Consider the following 18,568-nt stretch of genomic DNA (forward strand, 5'->3'; position numbering starts at 1 on the left):
ACCTATCTAAAGGCTAGGTTAGAATGGCTGGAGCAATAGTGGCAGTGCCTTAAGAGATGGTATGGTGTCAAGAATACTTGAATTAAAATGTTTTACCTGTAGAGTTTTGAACTGTAGCATTATAAACTTCACTGGGACTTTTGGGATAAACCTTGTTACAAAAATGGCTTGACTGAAACATACTGGCTCCTCTAGCATCAAATGATTATGCTGTACTCATATCCAGTCCATTATAACCCATAGCAGCTATTTAACAGTGGGGGCAGTGCCCTGGAGTCGTGAAGACGTGGGGTGGGATCAGAAGGGCAGGCTGCTCAGACCAACAGCTTTTCAATTTAACAGTTGCAACGCTGAGCACAACACATGCCTGTACGGCGCAGGAGACACTGGTGGCCAGCCTGTTTGCATGTCCATTGGCCTAAGTGCAGCAAAGGCATTGACAGATTTGGGCACTTGACTCCTGCAGTTCGAGACGTGCGTACCCAAACATTTTCAACTGCTCCCAAACTTTTCTTTGGCTCAGAGGAGATGGGCTCTGGGAAAGAGGGTATACATGGATTGAGCGGAGCGGCACCACCAATGTCTAATTTCTTTATTTGCTCCGATCTGGATCTCCTGGGTCCACAGACTTGTTGGAGGGGCAAGTGAACCTAGAATAGATTGCTGTGCAAGCTTGAACTGTGGAGTGGCTGGGTTTGAAAGTTAATTTATTTTTCCTTGTAATACCAATGGCAAACGAACTGTCAAGGGGTCGCTGACTAGCAATGCAAGTGTGCCAAGAAAGCAGCTTTACAGTTGACTGGCCTGTATATAACGCCACAGAGGGTAGAGAGCAATCCTCTCATATGAACAAGGAGAAACGGCAAAGTGCAAGTTCTAATATCTTATACCGACTAACGAGTGTGCTCATACTGGAGGCCAGCTAACAGTTCTGTTCACAAGACAAGTGCAAGACTCAATATGCTGCTTCGGAATTTGAGTGTGGTTTGGCGAGTCACGATTGCCATGGTACATCAGTATTAAGGGGGAGCTTGAGTCTTGGATCTACAAGGAGATGGTCAACTTGCAGTGGTATGTGAACCTCTATTTGCACAGCTGGCCTACACTTGGACAGGTTGCGGTGGCAAAGGGGCATGTAATGAAGACACATGGCTTGGTCCACCATCTGGATTCCCCTCATCCCCAGAGACACTCTGGTGATGAGACGAATCCAACCACTAAATCATTTTCCCCAAAAGCCCTTTCTTAAGCTCCAGTCCATCTGCATGCCAGAACCAAAAGCAAACACTACCCAAGCTATTAACTATTTGGAAAACCGGGTTAGATCAGGATGACCCTTGGTCATTATTAGGTCTTGCCACAGCCCCAATATCCAGCAGATACGCCAAAATGTAAATAGAACCATCAGTCACCCTTAACAGACACCCGAGGTAATGTACATCAAACACCAGTGAGCTAGAGCAAGGAAAACACACTGACAGTTCCCACATCCACAAATAGTGCCTACCCCTAAGTTAGCCAGAACAGCACAGTGCAACTTCTCCCCAGCCACATTCACAAGTACAGCCGAAATTACAAAATTGCAATCAAGGACAAAATAATGATGTCCCATTAGGTTTCTAAAGGAATCAGAAAGAACATTTGTATTATCAACTATGACACTAATTTTCTTTTTCTAAATGGTTTGTGTTCTTTAATGTGGTATTATATGTTTTCTCGGAATCTGTATTACCTTCATTACCTTTAAAAAACAATGTATTTTTGTACACGCACAACTAAATTAATACATCGATCATCAAGTGGTGACTATCCAGCTCCCTAATTTCAAAGAAGCTGGATTAAGAGGATCAGTGAATATGAATTAACCTTTGTGAATGGTCTTTTTGAATTATTGTTTTGTAACTTCCTTGATTTTTATTTTTCAGTCGGAAACATTATGATTATTCCCCAAACACATTCTTGTACAACTTGCCTTTGCAGGCAGAAATGGCCTACTCATCACATACACAGTGGTTGCTTCATTGGCATCATTGTAGCAGCAAGCATTTCTTGCTCAACTTTGCCTTGGGGATCACTTACCAGCAAGACCCTAAACCATACCCCTCCCACCCGGCCTTCCTTTAGATCTCTGGCCCACGATTACGACACATCCCCCAGTAATCCTGCAACAATCAGATATCTTTGCTCTTCGATTGTAGTCATGATCTGTGTCAGCGTCAACAAATGGCAGACTATGTTCCTTCTTTCTTGAATGATTTAACTCCCTAAACAACTGAAAAGCAGCCAGCCATTCACGAGTTCTGCTCCACTGCTGCTCACTGGACCGAAGTCCCAACTATACAATGTAGGAAACTCCTAGGTCAAAGGGGGAGGCAAGAGATGTATGAGAAGGCCCCCTCAAAGGGGGAGGCAAGAGATGTATGAGAAGGCCCCCTCCTTAAGTATGAGCATGCATAGAAATATAGTAAGTGTGGTATTGGAAACCCTACAATCATGATACCCATGCCTAGTGAAAGTCCAGGATCCCAGAAAGTATCCTACAGTGCCTTTGCCCCAGCTTACCTCGAGTAAGGATCCAGCAACCGCACCACTGTAATCACAATTGACTACTTCGCTGGCAAGGAGTTAAAAACCTTGTGGTAAGCCTAATTAAGGTTGTTCTGAATGTCCTGCTTAGTCAGCAACCCATAGGATGACCGCTGTACCCAGGAACCCTCATAACTACAAGTAAGGTTAGCTGCTCTTCTGTTAGGAAATCCCAGCGTTCATACTGGAAAATATGAAAATTACACCATCCTCGCTACCTTCAACAGAAACCAAGATGGCGGCTATTTGGTTCCGTTTTTCCTAATGCCCCGGGCAGGTCTAGCTTATTCCAAAATGGCGACCTCCTCAAGCCAAACGCTATATCAGTTTCGTTGAGACCCAGGTAGGTGCGTCGCTACTCGCTCCACATCCTGTGCAGCTTCATAGCAGCTCACGCTCCTGCCTTTTCGATCCTTTCCGCCTTTCTGACTACGGTCTTCCTATTCCCTACTCTCTTTGTTATTTCCACCTTTTCCTTTCCCTTCCCGCGGCTGTACTTCCTTGCCGTATCCTCCCCTCTCCTTCCTATTTGTGCTTCAGCATCGCTGTGCCTCCTTGCTCCTTTACACCTTGCTCTGGGCGCCATCCTGCCCCGTTGAGCGTCCCGTTTACTTTTCCTTTCCCCCGGATTCCATCAAGAAGACTCAAGAAGATTGTCCTGTTCCGGACCTTCCCTCACGAGACTCGGCTACACGGAGCCGGGTTTCCTTTCTACTTCAGCTGGACAATTCGGCCAACAGTGCAAAGGACTCTGTACTAAGAACTTCCAGACCTGCACGTATTTGGAATCCCAGCACATCGGGTTTTATTCCCCGGAGGGTTTCCCGAGGGTGTCGCCCACGAGGCGCTTAGAGCCCATTTTCCTGGTCTCTTCAGCGCCTTCTGGGAGGCATACCACAACTTCGATACTATAGAAACGAACTCAGAAGCCAAGGGAAAAAGGGACCAGTTCTGTGAGTACTATCTTTGTTTGTACTGAGAGTCTAAGATCTTCTGGCAACTGGTTGTTCTGCTAACAAATTAAGTGGCACCAGAGAAACCCTAGGAGACTTTTGAAAACGTTTTAAAAACAATTGTTTTGGTTAGGCCAAGATATTCAAACACTTTTGGAAGAGGTAATCTGGACTAATAGTTTGAAATCTTTTTAAACTTATTTGGAGAGCAGTCTATGTGGTGACATCCCACAAAGGTGGCTTCGCAACATTTGCCAGGCATTTACCTTGAGTCAGCTACTGAAATCATATCACCATATACTATATCATAACTTGCTCTTGTATTCACATTGTGTAACCGTCATTGGCGATCATTTACCAGCTACTGCCATCAATGTTAAGGGATTGAAAAAATCTCTATGCTCATCATTGGACAAGCATTATGGAGCTTGGGGGAAATGTTAAAAAGAAAAAAAGAAGAAGAAATAAAAAAAACACTTGGTTGCAGGGCTACTGTAATAGCAAACCTTTGCAGGTCTTAAGGAACGTGTACTTCATAGCATTCCATACTCTAACTATACTTTGCATGTGGACAGATACACCAAAGAATGCAACACTTAGACCATGCACTCACGTCAGCCTTCTATCATTTACATAACAGATGGCATTTTGGGACTTTGCCACTAATCAGCCCAAACTAAAAAGGGACAATAAGTGCAGCTGAACTGGAAGCACATAGTAAAAGCAAGAGGCAGATAAGAGTGCAATAAAAGGGGTAGAGAAATTAAGTCAGTGAGAGACAGAGGGTGAAAGGGAATGAGATGGAGAAAGGAATGTGCGAGAGGGTGAAAGGGAAGGGAGAAAAAGAACAAGTGATATAGAAGGACGGATGTACAAATACAAAGATGGGGAGAAATCGGGACAGAGGGAGTCAGTCATATAGATAAGGTCATGAAAGTAACTAAAGAAAATATTACAGGTACGATGTTCAGGAGTAAACCATCACATAGTAAGGCAGGAGGGAAGAGGCCCTGAAAACCATATGCTGATCCAGCTATCTAGTGGGGTGCCTTAGATAAGATGCCTTATGGCTGAATAGGTACGTGATTGGATGCTCGGAGGCTGATGATTCCTGGGACAGTTAAGTTAATCAATTTTATAAAGCGCACGTTCGAAGAAAGCATTGAGGCGCTAGAGGACATCGGGGCAAAATAACTGATAATTTTAGCTTCCATCGCTTGCTCAAAACCTTATTGTTCTGAGGTAGCCAGTACAGAAAAGGACAAGTCATTCCACAGAAGAGCCACTGCAACCGAGAAGGAGCGACCACCCATTCAGGTACGCTGAAATCGGGGAATTACCAACAGTCGCGCGGTTTCAGATCAAAAAGAGCAGTCCAGCAGATAATGTTGAAACTTCTCCAGGAGAAATTCCGGTCCCACCGCCTAAAAAGCACGCTGAACGATACGGAGAGACTTTAAAACAATCTGCTTCTGGATCCGTAGCCAGTGTAGGGAGCGCAGAACTGGGGAGATATGCATCCCATATGCCGTGTTGGTAGCCACCTGAGCAGCTGCATTTTACAACAGCTGGAGCCAGTAGATGATATGGGCTGGAGAGGCTAAAAATGAGTTGCATTAATCAAGCCTGCTCGGTATCAACGCGGACACCACCAATGGGCGAAGATTCGAAAGGGCAGAACTTTTTTTTAATACTTTAAGATGCAAGTAACCAGACTCTCACATCGAATTAAGTTGCGCTGTGGCAGAGACTAAGAAAACAAAAATCTCAGATTCCTGACTATTGGAACAGGTAGAGGAAAGGAGTCAAGCTCAGAAGGCCAAAGCCGTGAAGAGGAAGAGGAATAAGAGGAGCCCCGTGAAGAAGCAGAAGAACCCACCATCAATACCGCAGTTTGTCTCCATTAGGTTTCAGTCAGTTTCTCACCATCCAATCACTAACGGCCGCCAGACATACCTGCAGCTGAGATGCTGTGTCCAGCTTGGCAAGATCCTGCCAGACGATGATTTGGGTGCCATTGGCATAAGAGTATGCACGGAAGCCCTGAGAACAGATGAAGAGCAACAGAGGGCGGATATATGTATTAAATAGTGCAGGGGACAAAGAAGCGCCCAGAGGAACCCCACAACAGTTTATGAGCACAGGAAAGAATGAACCCAAGGAAAGAACTTGTGACCATCCGTCAAAAATGATGAAAACTAAGCATGCACCTGACCAGAGAGGCCAGCCTGAGCAAGACAGAGCAGCCGAGTGGGGTGATCCACAGTATAGAAAGCTGAGAGGTCTAACAGAATCAGAGCCCTAGTCCCTCCCTGGTCCACCAATCTGGTCAGGTCTCCCATGACAGAAACCAGGACACTTTCCTTGCCCCGGCCAGGATGTAAACCTGATGGAAACGGGTCCAGAAACTGGGACTTTACAAGAAATCCTGTGAGAAGAACAAGTTACTTACTGCTGGTAAAGTTAATTCGACTGGATGTTCCTGCCACGTATTCCTAATCTTTGACATGTAATGTCCAGCTTCGGAAAACGTTTTTCGGCAGAGGGTGATGTGCGTTGAAGGCGTCGAGTCGATGTCCTTCAAAGGCCTGTCGAGGGTGATGTCATCGAAGGATAAATCTAGCTCGCGCAGCGCCCTTTGGCCTCAGTTCTGTTTTTCCCCTCCCCTTGCAGCAGAGATGCCCATACACATGGGCATGACAGTACTCAGCCTTGGGGGAACGGAAGCTGTAATAGCATGGCAAATGCTACAGTGGGGCAGGTTGGGAGGGCGATGAGGAATACGTGGGAGGAACACCCAGTCGAAAGAACGTTACCATGGGTAAGTAACTTGTTCTTCAAATGGATTGTGTCCTCCCATGTAGTCCTCATCTTTGACAGACTCCCAAAGCAGTATTCTGATTGGAGGAGGGTGTAGAATTACAATTTAAACATTTCCAAGGGCAGAGCAAAGTACTGCTTTGCCAAATGTACCATTTTGAGCAAGGGAAGGTTCCATACAGTAATGTTTTGTAAACGTGTGGATGGAAGACCATGTTGCAGCCACACAAATATTTCTAATTGAAACACCCCTTTGAAGGGCTGTAGATGTAGCCATACCCCTGGTGGAATGAGCTCTCAAACCTTCAGGAGGGTCTCTACCTGCTAGCCTGTAGCATTCTGATATTGCAATGGTTATCCACCAAGGAAGTCTGTTTCAAAACAGCCTGACCTAGCTTGTGTCCTGTGTACCCGATAAAAAGTTGTCATCAACTCTCAATTTAGACATTCTGGAGATGTACAAGCTTAGTGCTCTCGAAGAGTCCAAACTATGGGGTCTTTGCTCTTTCTTACCAGGATGAGGTGGAGGATAGAAGGAAGGTGGAACAGTTTTCTGACTCAAATGAAAGTCTGAAACGACTTTTGGTAAAAACCTTCAAAACAACCCTGTCCTTTTGGAAGACGGTATAGGGAGGCTAGCATGAAAGTGCCCGCAACTCTCTCACTCTGCGGGCTGATGTCGGAGCTATCAATAGGATTGTCTTAAAGGTTAACAACCTTAGTGGCTATGTGTGCAGAGGTTCAAATGGAAAACACATCAGGAATTTCAAAACTAGATTGAGGTCCCAAACTGGAACCTGGAAGGGAGATGGAAGGAACACATTAGTGAGACCTTTTAGGAATTGAGTCACCAGTGGTATTTTGAAATGGGAACATTCCTCTGAAGAGCGCTTAAAGATCAATAGCACTGCCAAGTAGCCTTTGATGGTACCCATCTGAAGGCCCAAAATAGTGAAATATAAAAAGGTAGGAAAGAACATCCGGAGTTTTACACAGAAAAGGATCAAGATTCTTTTCCTTGTACCAGTTGCAATGTTAGTCTAGAAACAACCCGAACTATGCATAGTATGCATATTACGTTGGCCGGAAACCAATTGCATTATGTGACCAACATTACAAACACAGAATAGACAGTATAACAAGTATAACAACAGGGCGTCCATCTTGTGTGACATCCGCCATTTGCTTTTTTCCTTTCTGTCAAATGCTTTGCAAAATGTATTTTATTCTGAAAGCTCATACACGGTGCAAGGCCACAGTCTGCATATTGAAAGATCAACCCAGACAGGAATGTCAAACAGTACAGAAATACATTTTTGTCCTCCCTCACAAAGTCCTTGAAGGCAAGCAGAAACTGCATTTAATCAGCGGCGCTGGTGCCGGCCTGTCTCACAAAGCTGTAGCAATAGGCAGTTAAAGCATGAATTATACTCTTTTAGCGGTCTTCCTTCACAGATCTTCCTTAGAACAGGCTGACCCTTAGTTCACGAATAGAAACAAATAGATAACGTGCTATGAAATATGTCTCTCTCGCAAACACGATATCCTTGCTGAACAAGTGCTTTATGTTCTCCATAACAAAGAACTGTCTTTGCAACTGTTGCTAAAATAAGTATAATTAGATTGGATAAGACACTTGTCATAATGTGTCATATTTGTCATGATTGTCAATCATCAAACACTAGCTCTAGAATATACATTATGGGCGTTTTTATGTGCTTTCAAAGATTGTATGTTTGTATATATGTTGCTGCTTGGGTGATGTTCGCTCTCTTGCGTCTCTTGAGGTCTGGGTGACACGTTGCGAGACGTTAGACCCATTCGGCCCATTCGGCCAACTGAGCATACTTTCCAATAAACCATAGTACTTAGAAATCAAACCTCGTGTCTGTCTTATCACTAGTATATGGCGATTGTGCCTTTGTGCCATTGGAATAAGTTTTGCTGCTAGGGCCTATGGAAACTAAGATTTTGTTGCCGTCTTCTGGCCGAAAGCAACACCTCCATCACGTCATCTGGGAGGTCCTAATCCTTGTATCTCAGGCTTTCAGAAACCAAGTGTGAAGGTTCAGAGTTTACACATCTGATTGGAGAACCTGACCCTCCTCTCTTGAGAGTAGGTCCTCTCTGTGGAAGATGCATTGGAGGACAGATGGACATATCCAGAAGGTCCGTGTACCACATCCTCCTGGCCCAATCCAGAGCAATTAGGATTATGTGTTTCCTGAACCTTCTCAACCTGCTGATTACATGAGGAATTACGGGGACCGGAGGAAACGAGTACAGGAGTGGAAAGTCCCAGTCCACCACGAACATGTCTCCTAGTGCTCCTCTTGGAGGAAATTCCATGGAGCAGTAGTTTGCACTTCCAGTTGACACCTGTTGCAAACAAATCCAGTTGAGGGGCTCCCCAAAGGGTGAAGATCTCTTGAAGAACTTCCTGAGCTAGTTCCCACTCAAACTGTGCTCTGCCTGCTCAGAGCATCCGCCGCGTTCTCCTCTCCGGTTAGGTGTACTGCTGATAGGGAGATTCCTTCTTGAATTGCCCAGTACCAGAGGTGCATTGCCTCTCTGCATAGTGGTAGTGACCCTACGCCTCCTCTCTTGTGGAGGTAGTGCACGGCCACTGTATTGTCCATCATTATCAGGACGTTCATACCCCGGACAAAGGGCAGGAAGGCTTTCAGCGCTAGTCCGATTGCCCTCAGCTCCAAAAGATTGTGGTGTAGTTTGGACTCGAATGAAGACCAACGACCGCCGATTGTCAGTTCGTTGGCATGGGCTCCCCACCCAGTGAGTGAGACGTCCGTCACTACTGTACTCTCCGGCCATTGTTGCCAAAAAGGTTCTCCCTTCAGAATATTTTCCTCGCGAGCCCACCACAAAAGATCCTGTGAAACTCTGGATGAATTCGGTCCGACATCTTTCCCAAGAATTGGGACCATTGTGGTTTTAGAGCCCATTGGAGGGATCTCATCCTCAGGCGGGCCTCTGGCACCAGAAGAATGCAGGATGCCATGAGGCCGAGCAACCTCAAATGAATAAATACATAAATAAATAAAAAATAATAATAAAAGGCCATAAGATTCTGGGCACTCTGAAATTTGGTAACCATCTGAAGAATGTCTTGAGCCCTCACCTCGGGTGGCGAGCTCTTTCCCAAGGATGTCTAGTATAGCTCTGATGTAGTTGAGATTTTGGGAAGGTGTCATATGGGGCTTCTTGTAATTGAGGGAGAAGCCCAATCTCTGAAGAGAGTGGCAGGTGACTGAGATAATCTAGAGCTTCTTCGGGAGAATACGCCCTAATCAGCCAATCTTCCAGGTAGGGGTAGACCTGAATCCCGCCTCTCCCGAGATACGCTTCCACTACCACCATCAGTTTGGTGAAAACCCTTGGGCAGAGATTAACCCGAATGGCAGGACTCAAAACTGATAGCCAACTGCGAACCTCAGGTATTTTCTGTGCTGGGATGTATTGACACATGAAAATAAGCGTCCTGAAGGTCCACTGACACCAACCAATCCTGAAGTTGAAGGGACTGAAGGATCTGAGAAAGAGTGACCATCTTGAACTTGTCCTTCCTGAAGAATTTGTTCAAGTATCTCAAGTCCAAGATGGGTCTCGGTCCTCTGTCCTTTTTGGGAATCAAAAAATATGGGGAGCACCAACCCTTGTTCCTCTCCGCTACAGGCACTGGTTCTATAGTGCCTTTCTCTAGCAGAGCAGGGTTAAAATCTCCTGCTGTAGGAGCGGATCTGGCAACTTTAAAGAGGGTCTCCCTGGTGGATTGTTTTGAGGCTGTGTTAAGAATGGAAGGCAGTAAACTTGGGCAATTGTTTCCAGAGCCCTAGCATCTTAAGTAATGCCTCGCCATTCTTGCAGATGCTGAGAGAATCTGCCCCCCCACCGAAGTTACATGATGCAAGTGGTTTTGGGGCGGATGCTGCGGCTGCTGATGGAAAGGAAGCTGCAGCTGGAGCGGACTTCGCACTTTTACCTCATCTACCACAAGGGATATTTCTTTGGCCTCTTTGACTGGCCATTCCTCTCGCCTTTCCATGTGAGGAGTAGTAATGATAGGATCATCCCCTCTAAGAATTTCCTGATGAACGAAAAGGCTGAGGTTGCCCGATAGCGGCTCCCAAAGACTTGGCAGCCGCTTTTGAGGTCTGCAACCTCTCAAGGCTCTCGTCAGCCTTGCTGCCAAAAAGGTGAGACCCGTCAAAAGGCATGTTCAGTAGACGGGACTGCACATCTGGTGCGAAACCGGACTTCGGCAAACAACCAAACCTGTGCATAACTGCGCTAGTAGCCATGGACCTGCTGACACTGTCTGCAGTGTCCAAACCAGATTGAAGGGATTCTTGCATGGCTTCCTTTCCATCTCCAACAATAGCCAGGAATCCTTCCCTTCCCTTCCCTTCCCTTCCGGTACATGCTCTGCCGCCATGGAGATTCACTCCCAAGGAGTGTACAAGAATTATGCCAAGGCAAATGTGGAGTTGGCCGATTTTAAGGCCATACTCCCTGCTGAAAATACTTTGTCCCTATCTGGGGGGATAGAAGCGTACGCTGCTTTATTGGATGTAGCAGTGGCTGCCTGGACCATCAGACTCTCGGGAGTGGGGCGTTTGGACAGATAGCCGGGGTCGCTACTAGAAGGGCGGTATTTTGATGCAATGGACATTCACAGAAGGAACAGAGTCCGGGTTCTCCCAATTCTTGGCCACACTATTTTGCAAGGCAACGTGGAAAGATAAAACTGGATCAGTGGGCGGGCCTTGATCTAGAATGTCCGGCAGATCATTCTGGACAAATTGGGTCTGTGGTCTATTCCAACCTAAATAATCAACCACCTTTGACATTAGTTGACAGAATGAGGAATTGGCATGGTCTCCTGGTTCTTGCTTTCCAAATTCTGCCTCAGCTGATGTATCCACACCACTAGCATTGTGTAATGTCTCTACGAGATCCCTCATTCTATCTTCAAAGATGAGACATTCTGGGACATTTGGGGTGCCATATTCCAAGCCAAATGGGACCTCCTCATCCTCAGACGTTTCCTGCTCTTCAAGAATGGAGGATCGGGATTTAAAGAATTTTCTCCTAGGCAGAGGAGTGAAAGTCTTCTCTGTAGGAACTGTTTTTGAAGAGGGTGTAGGCTTTGCAGCTTTCTCTTTTGTTGCAACCTGTTCAGATGACTGAACTGGAGCCTTAGGAATTTTCGGAACCGGTCTCGAAGGCGCCATACGCTCTTCGAGGCTTTGTCCTTCGAGCTCTGCAAGACCTTAGATGACGGCGATGACCTCGAACGGTCATCTCGACTCGAGCGGTCTTTCTTGCCCAGGGTCCTAGAGGGTTCTCCATCAGCTCTTCGTCGATCACCCGGGCTTGAGGGCGCGCAAATGTCGGTACGGGAACGCTCCCGGCTGGCTAATAGAGCAAGGCGCGGTCCAAGGCTTAGCCCTTCCAAATACTTCCATCATTTTCACCCTGAAAGCTTCCCACTCTTCGGAAGAAGTGTTTTGTGGGGCATTTCATTCTTTTGGGAGAGTCGTCTGACGACGAAGTGGATGTGGACCGGTGGCGTCTCTTCAACCTTTCGTCGAAGACGAGGAGTGGTGGTAGCCACTTCGGGATCTCAACCTATGTGTCCTATCACATCGAGGAGATTCTTAATGAGTTTGACTCGGCAGAGGATTTTCGGTTGGATTTTGCCTGTCGACCCACCTGCAGTGTTCCCTTCCTCTCTCGCAAGGCCTTACCAGTCATCGCCTGACACTTGGTGCAGGCATCCGTGTCGTGATTTTCACAGAGGCACCACAAACACGATCGGTGTGGGTCAGTTATCGAAATTCTTTAACTGCAATCTTTGCACTTCTTGAACCCCCCGAACGTGGGGTGTGTCAGCATCGATGAAAAGGACATCTTCGATTCGATTTTCTTAGAAAAAATGATAGCTGCGTCACAGAAATTACTGAGGCGCACTGAGTGTCCGATAGCAATAGGTACTGCGTAAAAACGGAACTGAGGCCAACGGACATTTTTTCGAAGCAGCTAAAGCTGGACATGAATATCTAAGATGAGGAATACATTGGGAGGACACAATCCATCCGAAAGAGGGGGGGACAGAGGTGCCAGGTTGGGATGGGGAAGGATGGTGATGGGACGGTAGTACCAGAGAGGGAGGATATATAATCAGTTTTCAAAGAGTTTTACTCTTCCTTTTAGGCAAGAAAGGGCAGATTGTATGTTGATCTAGCAACCCAGTGGCTGGATGAGGGTGGAGGTATACAGGGTGTAATGGAGAGCTGATGATCCCCAAAGCTCTTGGAGGTCTACCAGGAGGCTAAGGCACAAGGTAGGTTCTCCCAATTGATGTTGGAGGACATGGTATACACCACAGTAGGGATTGTGTGTTATACCGTCCCTTATCAATGATACATGTGGACATTAAGATCCTGCACAAAGTGCTTGCAGGGTGCATCCGGACCAGACCTGGTGTATACCTGGCAGATCCACCCAACACAACATTGGGAGGTTGTTTTTGATTCTGGATAAGTACAGAGGCAAGTCGGAAAAAGTGGCAGGGTTAAGCCTGGACTCATAAGGCAATTAACTCTGTTGCATGGGAGTTCCAATGGATGGTATTGAGGAAGATGAGATTGGAGAGATCAATTCATAGAGTGGGTACGGCTGCTATATGGTGGCTCTACTTCAAGAGTGCAGCTAAACGGGATGATATCACAGCGCTGGCCAATGCAGCGGGCACCCAGGAGGGATGCCCACTATCCCCACGGTTTGAGCTGGTAATTGAACCGGTGGTGTGGGTGGTACATAGTAGGCATGAATCTACAGGGTTGCAGCTAGGGGCTGGGTGGCGGGTAGGCATTGCTCATCGCTATACACGGACGAGGAGTACAATAAAAACCCTAGGATTTCCTTGGCCCAGGTCATGACAACGGTAGGCGAGTTCGGGAAACTCTCAGGACTGGAATTGAACTACTTTAAGTCCACAATTTATACGTTGTTACCGGAATAAGGCAGAAAACTAACAATACATGATGAGATCCCGGAAGGGGGATTTCGGTACTTGGGCATTATGGTAGGTGCAGAATGGGACTGGTGTTATCGGCAAAGCGTTGGCTGCCTTCCAAACAGCTGTTGATTTCTGGACAAGATTTTCCATAGCATTGCTGGGGCGCACTGCACTAGTCAAACTGATTGTTCTTCGTAAGTAGTTATGTGTGTTCTAAGTAAGTGATGCCCATGGGTATACCGATGGCCTGCTTTCGGGCCCTGTGTAGGACAATGGCCGAATTGTTGTGGAAGGGAGAATTGTCGATGGTTGCACCAACCACCCAACAGCTCCTGTTGGGGAAAAGGGGAATACGAGTGCCAGACTTTAGAGCGTATTACTGGGCGTCCATATCGCAGCACATGGAAGACTGGTTTGCCGTTCTACATAGATGGACTCACGACTTGGATAATGGCTGAGGCCTCAAACAAGTGCTGGAACTACTACGAGGGCGGATAAGAGATCAGACAGCGGATGAAACCAGTCAGCACCATTATACAAGCGTGGTGGAAGGAAACCAAGATGGTAGGTCAGAGTTTTCAATTCATGGAAAAATTGCCATTGATCTGTAGCAGGTTGGGGCAAACACTGCAGAGCGACTGGGCCAAGAGGGATTAGCGGGGGACTTTAATATCGAAGATAAAGCCAGCTCTTTTGCTGAATTTAAGGCAGCTTATCCGACGGAGCAAATTTGCTATCTTGATCCAGGGAATAAGAATGGCGTTGGAGGGTTTCTGAGACAAACCACAAAATCACAGTGTGAAAGCAGCAATAATCTGTTGAATGAGGGTGGTAGGAGGGTTGCTGAATTTTACACAGTGGATAGAGTTGAATTGGACACCAAAGCAGCCGGTCTGCGGGGTAAATGGGAGCAGGATATAAAAGTGAGACATTCTCTCAGAGGGTGAGTGGAAAAGAATTCTCTTGCACACTAAGCAGGTGTCTAGGAATGTAAGGTTCCAGTGGATACAGTACAAGATAGTGAGGTGGGCATATATCACGCCAGTGAGTGGCTAAAATATCGCCTGGTGCGTGCCCGACATGTTGGAGGTGCTGTGCAGGTATTGGGACATCTTCCCACATGTGGTGGGAATGAGATAGGTTTCAATGGTTTTGGGAAGAGGTGCACAGGGAAATGCCTATCTAGGGGGAGGGTTAGGTTTCAGCTCACAGTGCATCATTGTATCCTGGGGCTATGGCCTGTTAATGAAAGCAAGCGAGACATAGCAAGTCTCAAAGTGGCAGCGTTGGGGGTTCATGCTGGCCTGGAGAGCGGTGGCCATGGCCTGGAAAGCAAATATGGGGCCCAGGACGAGTGAGTGGCGGACAGAAATGCGTAAATGGGTGCAGGCTGAAATGGATATGTGGCATGAGGTCTGGGACAAGTTGACAGCCTGGTCTGCCTGCGCCCTGCATAGATCGTAAGGGGATATGGACATTATGGCGTTAAGAGGGATTGGGAGTAGGAGTGTTGGGCACTACGAAGAAGAGTGGGATTAGGGCTGATGTGGGACCGGGAATCGGATAGAAGCATTTCACCCTAAATGTGGACACCATCTTGGGAAACTATGCAGACTGTACGGTTTAAATACCTACTGATTGTTGTCAGATGTTGTACAAGCAAAATGAAAAATACAAGTAATTAAACAAAAAGAAAGAAAGAAAGAAAGAAACGGGGCATCTCCTCCAACTCCCTCCTTCTTATTGGGTCTTTAACTGTGTCTATCTATTCTTCTGCCTGCACTTGGATGGTTCTGTGAATCTAGTTCCAGCATATGTGCAAATACTAAAATGAACAAGCAGTTTTTTCAGCGTGTTGCGAGAAAAACAGGAATACACTTCGTGGGATAATTCTGCCTGCCAAGCTTGCCGATGCACATTACAAACAGTGAAGCGACAAACCAGGTGGCGGAACTGGCAACCGTGTGCTAAGAATGTGTTTTATGTGCATCATGTTCAGCGTGTTCCTTTTTATGGTAACCGCGTGTCATGTAATCCTGCTGGTCAATGTGTATAAATATTAAGACTTTGTAAACAGAAGGCAGAGGTATGGATGAAGCATTTGCTGTTATGCTCTGTTTAAAAGCATTCTGAATAAACAAACATTTGACTGCCAAATAGTGATGTGCCAATATCTCAATCTCTTTGTGTGTCCGCAAAAGCAGGGATTATGGATGGATTATTTCTCACAAAATGGCACCCCTCTTTGGGGGCCTTGGCTCGGATAGGATCCAGTTGGACAGTTTGCCCCGGTGGGTGAACAAGCAGTGGATGGTGAAAGGACGTGGAGCGCACTGCAAGAGGTGGACAGAGGTTTCCTGCAGCCACAGACATTGCCCACCAGTTGATTTCCTCAACACGCGGATTCTCCGTGAACAAGTCCCGCTTGTTGGACAGAGGGAAGCCGGTACAAAACTGAATTGAGCGAGACCATTCTGGGTGCAGCAAGTGTATGATGCGATGATGAGCATGCTATGGTGTATTATGGATGAATCATGAAATGAGTGTGTAGTGGTGTATTTTCTGTGGGAGCATGGTTTTAAAGGAGACATAGGGAAATGCACTGTGTACACAAATTGAAACCATGGGTGTTGTAGCCTGAAATGTTGTAAAGCTCGTTCCAGTTTTCTGGAGCAGCATATTCTGACTCCACCGGAATTTACGCCGGGGTGGGAATTGAGGATTTTAAAAAAAGGGTTGGGGTGGTGGTGTTCTTGCGAGAATGGCATAAATACACCACCACCAACTCAGAGTTACAGCTTCCTGTGCATGGATCTTTTGACCTGGAGAAGCCTTTGCTGCTAAAGGTGATAAAGCAATTAGACCCTTGCCATGGGAAACGGACAATGGGAAGATTATGCTAGAAGAAAATCTATGAGAAGCACAAATTAAAAAACTTAAACCGGAATCCGAAAAAGACAGTGTGCGCATATGATCATAAAGAGATGAAAAAGGATTGGGAAGAGAGACCGTGAAGATATGAGCATTAAGGGTGTGTTATGTAGCCATGGCTTGACCCTCAGCCCAGACACCGGACTCAAGAGTGACCTTAGAGGATGAGACAGACCTGTTGTTAGAATGTTTAATGGTTAAAAAGCCTCCCCAATCCCACTCTCGGGTACCGGGTGATGAAGTGCTCTCCTCGCCACCTTGTGCCCACAGGATTACAAACCATGACACGGAAACTGCGGAAAGGGTAGTGTTAGCATGGATCAAAAACGAGATAGGAGTAGAACAAGCCAAAGTATACATTCCCCAGCAAAGAGATACGCTTATATTTGTGACAGTGCTAGAACCAACTAGGCGAATATGCCCGTTACATAAAAAGGTAAATTATGAAAACAAAGTGTACCCCCTCACTAGTGATTATAAGGACATAGAGCAAGCACTCCAGGAGTGTAAGCTTGATTCAGACTCCTGTCCAAACGTGTCGAAATTCCTATTTTGGATCATAAATACCCCCATCAAAGTCCATGGTAACTCAAACGTTTCCTATGAGAGAAGTGCCTGGGTTTGATTCTGATAACCCCAAACACCAGGTTCATGTACCCTGGAACAAAATGGAGTTACTGTCTTTTACTAAAGATTACCAAGATATCAGGCAAAATGCGGAGCAGTGATATACCCGGACTAACCATGTCAGTTTGTTAACACTTTGTGAGATAGATCAACTGTTCTAATGTGTACTGCTGGCAGACATATGGCACCAATGTAGAATGCAAGACAGTTTAAATCCTGTCAAAGTGGGATGAGCTGACCTTGGCAGCGAGCGAAAGGGTTAAGACTGGGGAATTGTCCCAAGAAATAATAGCTCTTTCAGCACTTCTGATAACGCGTATCTAACAAGTTGTTCCCTGCAAGCAAATGAACTGGGATAAGCCGACTGCTTTCAGGCAGAACAGTTAAAAAATATTTTGCACGAAAGGAAGAGGTTTTTACTCTAGTGAGATGGATATGTCTACCCCGCAGGGACAAAAGGAATTCTGTTCCCATTGTGCATTTTACCTCACTTAAAAAATAAGATATATGAGTACATCTGGCCAATCCAAAGCGCTGCTCAAACATTGGCATGTTGATTTGCAGAATACCTAGCCATGGTCAAAGACAAAGAGGGGCCGGGGGTGGCAGGGGACATGAAATGAAAATGATAATAAAGAGCAGAGCATTAATGCAGCAGCCTTTTCCCAAAAGAAGTAGGGGAAAAATACGCACAACCCAATTTCTCCCTCCAGGCAAAACCATTGCTAGAATTAACCTCGAGCAACATTCAGATTCCTCTGCCATAGACTGTTGCTCACCAGGAAATCTTTAATGGACTAAAATCAGCACTTTGTAACTCACCTGCTTTCGGAACTCCACACCATACAAAAATCTTTACCCTGTTAGTGCATGAAAGCCAAGGCTGTGCATTGTTTGTACTAACACAACGCAAGGGGGTAAAAATAGGCCATGTGCATATTTTTCCTCCACTTAATATCTAATAGCAACGGCATTACACCAAATTGTTTGCAAGGTGTTTCTGCTGCAGCATTATCCATGAAACAAGCAGATGCTATACTGTTACAACACACCGTCACTCTTTCAATCCCTCATGCAATAGCCCCACTAATGAATAAAACCAACACCCAACATTTAACCAATGCCAGGCTCACTGGGTATGAATTGACATTGGCACCTCACATTACGATTCAGTGTTGTAATACCCTGAATCCAGCCACTCTGCTACCCCTCACTTCGCTCTGTTGAAATGCACAATTGTATAAAAACCACTGATGAAGAGATGGGTGGATCTGGTGGACGTCCCTGTCGAACAGCCGGACAGCCCGACAGTACTTTCTATGTAGACGGGTCTGGTTTTAAATTACTGGATGGCACCTCAACAGCAGCATATGCCAGTACAACCTTAAAAACAATAGTTGAAACCTGTAGGATTCCTCAGCATTCAGCCCAGGCAGCCGAAATTATTGCCCTTACCAGAGCATGTGACCTCAGTGCAGGACTTACGGTCAACATTTATACAGATCGCCAGGATGCTTCTGATGTAGCACACCATTTTGGTCGCCTATGGACCGAAAGAGGGTTCCTGGCATCACATGGCACGAAAATACAACATGCTTTTTTGATCTTG

The 18,568-nt window shown here is 46.1% G+C and overlaps 1 protein-coding gene across 1 annotated transcript in view; it reads right to left on the reverse strand.

Annotated features, from left to right (window-relative positions):
- AKT2 (AKT serine/threonine kinase 2) overlaps window positions 1-18,568 on the reverse strand; it is a 1,087,541-nt gene that overhangs the window by 842,621 nt on the left and 226,352 nt on the right. The window lies entirely within an intron of this gene.

Source organism: Ambystoma mexicanum, chromosome 2p (genome assembly GCF_040938575.1).
Source record: "Ambystoma mexicanum isolate Mex_15411 chromosome 2p, UKY_AmexF1_1, whole genome shotgun sequence".
NCBI classification, from domain to species: Eukaryota; Metazoa; Chordata; class Amphibia; order Caudata; family Ambystomatidae; genus Ambystoma; species Ambystoma mexicanum.